Source organism: Gracilinanus agilis, unplaced genomic scaffold (genome assembly GCF_016433145.1).
Source record: "Gracilinanus agilis isolate LMUSP501 unplaced genomic scaffold, AgileGrace unplaced_scaffold49693, whole genome shotgun sequence".
In the NCBI taxonomy this organism is placed as follows: Eukaryota; Metazoa; Chordata; class Mammalia; order Didelphimorphia; family Didelphidae; genus Gracilinanus; species Gracilinanus agilis.
Window position 1 is genome coordinate 744 of NW_025384347.1, and position 4,409 is coordinate 5,152.

General features: G+C 42.5%; 1 long non-coding RNA gene across 1 annotated transcript; it reads left to right on the plus strand.

The window, feature by feature from the left end:
• Positions 1-234: 234 nt before the first annotated feature.
• LOC123255645 lies at positions 235-3,387 on the plus strand. Its single transcript, XR_006506782.1, has 2 exons — positions 235-763; positions 2,911-3,387. It is a non-coding gene; the product is annotated as an uncharacterized LOC123255645 (long non-coding RNA).
• Positions 3,388-4,409: the final 1,022 nt, after the last annotated feature.

The window sequence follows — 4,409 nt, forward strand, 5'->3', positions numbered from 1 at the left end:
TTCGATCCCACAGCTATTTTCAGAATCCCCTTTGCTAACCCAGATCTCTTCCTATTCTGTGGAGAGGAAAAAGACGTGTTTGGAAAATCAAAATCCAAAGCCACAAAGACAGTTTTCCTGCCTGAGAGACAGACAGAAAAGTCGGAATTCACCCGGATTTCCTGCCCCAAAGATGAACAGACTCCACTCTGGCAAATCAGGCATTTATGACTAGCCACATCAACTAAAGAAAAAATCTTAAAAACATAACGTTCGAGCCCATGAGTTTTTAGAACTACTGGCACGGCAGATTCAAACATTAACATTTTCCACATACACCGCAACAAATATTAACGCGAAGTTCCATATAATAAATGAGACGAGCATCATATATGCAACAAAGTATACAGCTTAGATCACACAATTATTGGGATAGGCAAACCCTTTGGAATATTTTTCAGTTCAGGTACACGCTTCCTGCCCCTCCCCCATCACTTTTAACATCAAAATCTTTCCAGAAAGGAAATAATAAAGCTATTAAATGCGACCTGTTTATTTCCCCACTATTTCTGTCTGTCTCAGCCAGTTCCCCAACCCTTACACGGAGTCCCTGCTCCTGCCGCCCTCCTCGGAACCAGGGCCTCCAGGGATCTTTCCCGATCCAGCTTGTTTCCCGTGCCAACTCCACCTGGACGCCTTGAAAACCCAGCGTCAGACAAGAAAACTCCACTGGCACAATTGAGGCGGGGGTGAAGAAGGACTTGAACCCTCAGAGGCTAGAGAGGTAAGAACTGATATATATACTTAAACCATAGAGAGACAGCGCAAGTCTTCTCCTACCCAACCCTTTTGGTATTCTCGCCCCATATTCGCTTTAAAAAAAAAAAAATCTTTCCTCTTCCTTTCACGGTCTCCTTTTTCTTCCTCCTTCCTTCTCTGACATCCTGACATCCGCCTTCCATTCTAGAACGGACTACTCCCTCTTTCTCTCTGCAAAAGAATTCCCCGGAAATTGTGTTCTCCATTTACCCTGAACCTGGGGGTTCAGATCCACCTTCATAGGGAGGAGTGAAAGTGAGGGATGGGGTTGGGCACACCAACAAGTTCAAGAAAAAAAAATCATTAGAAACGAAAGGTAAAAAAGCAAAACGTAGAGCGTTCCCTTACCTTTGACGACTGCATAATTTTTTTCTCTGGGATAAAAGGGGTGTGGGGAGGGGGGAGAAGCGTTCGGTTTTATCGTTCAGCTTCTAGATAATATTGTCCCAACCTGAGAGCCGTCGCTTCCCTCTCTGTGACTTGGGAGAGAGCTCCTTGCGTTTCTGTCATTTGCATAGAAAATGGAGTAAGTTCTCGCTTTGAAAAATGGTATCAGGCTGTGGTCCGGGCAGATTTTCCATTTCCCCTCCATGGCTACTAAAAATCCCAAATCAGCAAGCAAATTAGCTGAGAAATTAAAATTATTTTTGGTTCTCTCTCTTTTGTGTAATAATCACCCCCCTTCTTTCCCTCTTTCTCCCCCTCTCTTGCTCTCTCTCTCTCTCTCTCTCTCTCTCTCTCTCTCTCTCTCTCTCTCTCTCCCTCTCCCTCTCCCTTTCTCTCTCTCCTTCAGCCTATTGAGCTGATATTCGAAGTAAAAAAAATATAAAGAGAGGAGAGCCCTAAAGGACGACACTGCTCCGACCCAAGGTGTGGTGTCCAAAAGAATACTGCATTATAACCACCAGGGAAATGATAAAAGTTCATGTTCGCGATTGCCCGTCCACATGACCGGCGCTGGCCAATCGCTGGATTCAACCACTCATAAACTTCTATCACAAAGTTGTAAATTTTCATAAAACAACAAGGAATTTATTGCATTTCTTCATGGCTGCTCCAACAGTAGTCCTTTTCTCCGTCGCCATCTTCTTTTCTCCTTCTTTTTTGGGTCACCCCCAATAAAAGAATGAGCGAAGATTTGGGGGAAGGGGTTTAGAGCAGGGGAACAGGAGGGGGTGGTGAGATGCGAAAGGAAATCTCTTCTGCCTATTCACGTTCTCTAAGGATCCACCCCCCACTACTAAATTTAAAAAAACACACACAACACACCCCTAATCCTTTCATATATATCCACATATGTATATGCTTTGCTAGTCTAGTGGGGTTACAATGATAGAGAGAAGTGAAAGCTTCAGTGGGCTGCCCCACAATATTCTAAACACCCCATACCCCTTTAACCCACCCCGAAATCTGGTTATGGAATGCTAGCCAACAGGCTGGAGACAGCCGCCAGAGTGAGTGCCCCCAAAGCCCCTGTTCCCTCGATCTTAGCCCAAATTTTCTCCCGCGGGAGAAGGAATAACGTGAATCGGGTTGGATGGGGTAGTAGCGGCTTAGGCCTAACACCCCAAACTATCTCACGTGAACCCTGAAATTCCCCTTCAGGAGGTGAGGGCGTAGATCGGGCAGGACGGCATTAAGGCGGCAGTGGCAAGACAAGATTCCAGGAAGAAATCCAGAATTGCCGATAGGCTTTTGGAGAGTTTGGGGAGTGAAAAGAGAGATTTGGACTTCTTTAAAAGAAAAATAGCAATTTTTAAAAAGATGGATTTAAAAAATCCATTAAAACATTTTTTTCCCTCCGTTCTTCTCCGCTTTCCCTTTTTCTCCTTTTGGCGCTTTTCAAAGTTAATATAAAACTAACCTAGAAGATTAATAATATATCCCACAATTCCCATTGATACCCAACATACTTTAGGCACTGGCTGAGACCTCTGTTCGAGAATAATTGTATTTATTATTAGAAACAAATATATATTTATATATTTTTTAAAAAATACCTTCTTTCCGCTAAACCACCAACACGTAGGAATTTTTCCGTGATTTAGACTTTAGAATGAATAAACCAGGAAAAAAATAAAGACCTTATTTCTGTTCTTTTTCTTCGAATAGATGTAAGGGAATACGACCACGCTGGGGACCATCAGGAACAGAGCTAAGGAAGTGGGGAGCCACTAGGAGCACGGAGGCCCTCCCCGACTGACGCATTGCGGTTGCCTCCTGGACTAAGGAATCCAGGCACCAACTGACCTCAAACCCCAAGTCTACCAATGCCACCTTAGGAATCACTTCTCTTTTCTCTCCTTTTCCTGGCCCCCTCCTTTTCTTCTTTCTTTCTTAATTCCATTTACCTCCCCCCCTCCCCACCTCTCCTATCTGTGGAACCATAATGAAATCAAATAAAAGAAATTAAGGCCGAAAGAGAGCTTGCTCAGGAAGGCGGTTAATAAAGGGAAGCTGGTTTGAGGCACTTGATTTCCCCGTCTAATTGCCTTCATTGGCTTTCCCTACTTTGATGTGGAACAGGATTTGGCGCTAATAAAATAAGGACTTTCAGTCTGCAATAAACTCATCTCCACACAAAACCAAGCAAGTCTTCTTCCCTGCATCTTCCTTTCCCGATGACCAGAGTGAAAAACATTTATTTTATTTTATTACTGCTGAATTTTTTCAGTCTCTCCCTTCTCCCCTTTAATGTTTACTTTTTGAGGCCTGGAAACTGGTTTATGTTCTTTCTTCCTGTATTGTTATTGTTGTTGTTATTATTGTTAATAATTATTATGTTCAGGCTTCGATTAAAAATAGAAAAAAGCAAATGGTAACTGGCATAAGAGATCACAGGTCTGTCACAGGGTGGGATGCCCGAGGCTGAGTGATTTAGGGAAAAGATAAGGGGGGAAATGGGAGGAAGGCCCTGGAAAGAGAAATACCTGTTTCCCAAAGACCCAGATCTAATGAGAAAAAGAAGTTTAAAAATAAGCACACCAAATGAAGCCAACTCAGGGGAGAATGAGGCCGAGAGAGCCGAGCTGTCCAGACATTTTGCAGCTTATGTATATTTGTAAAGAGACACAAGAAAATGGCCCTTTGTTTTGTTTTGTTTTGTTTTATTTCATTTCATTTCATTTCGTTTTGTTTTATTCTTTTTATATTTTTAATCCTTCCAAACATATAGAATTTACAGACGATCACGGCACTGCCACGAACAGGCACAGAGTAGGGTAGGGGATAGAGAAAGTGGGGTAAGAGACACAGGTAAGAGAAACTGCTTGTCCCGTTTTCTAAGCATTATATACACAAAGTCTCTCTCTAAAAAGCTTTTTCAGAGCCCTGTACTATGAAAGGAATGGATGGGGTTTTGGGAAGGGCAAGACTTTGGGAGGTGGAGGAAAGGGACCGAGAATAACCACACATTATGCCAGACCCAAAGTCCACAAAGATACTGTTAAAAGGTGAATACAAACAGGAAGTTTTACAAAGACCTTACAATAGACCCACAATAGAAAAGAAATGGTATACTCCGAAAAACTACACAATAGGTAGGTAGATATTTCTTCTATTTTACAAAACAAACCCCGAATGGACTTTAATATAGGTAGTATTTTTTTTTT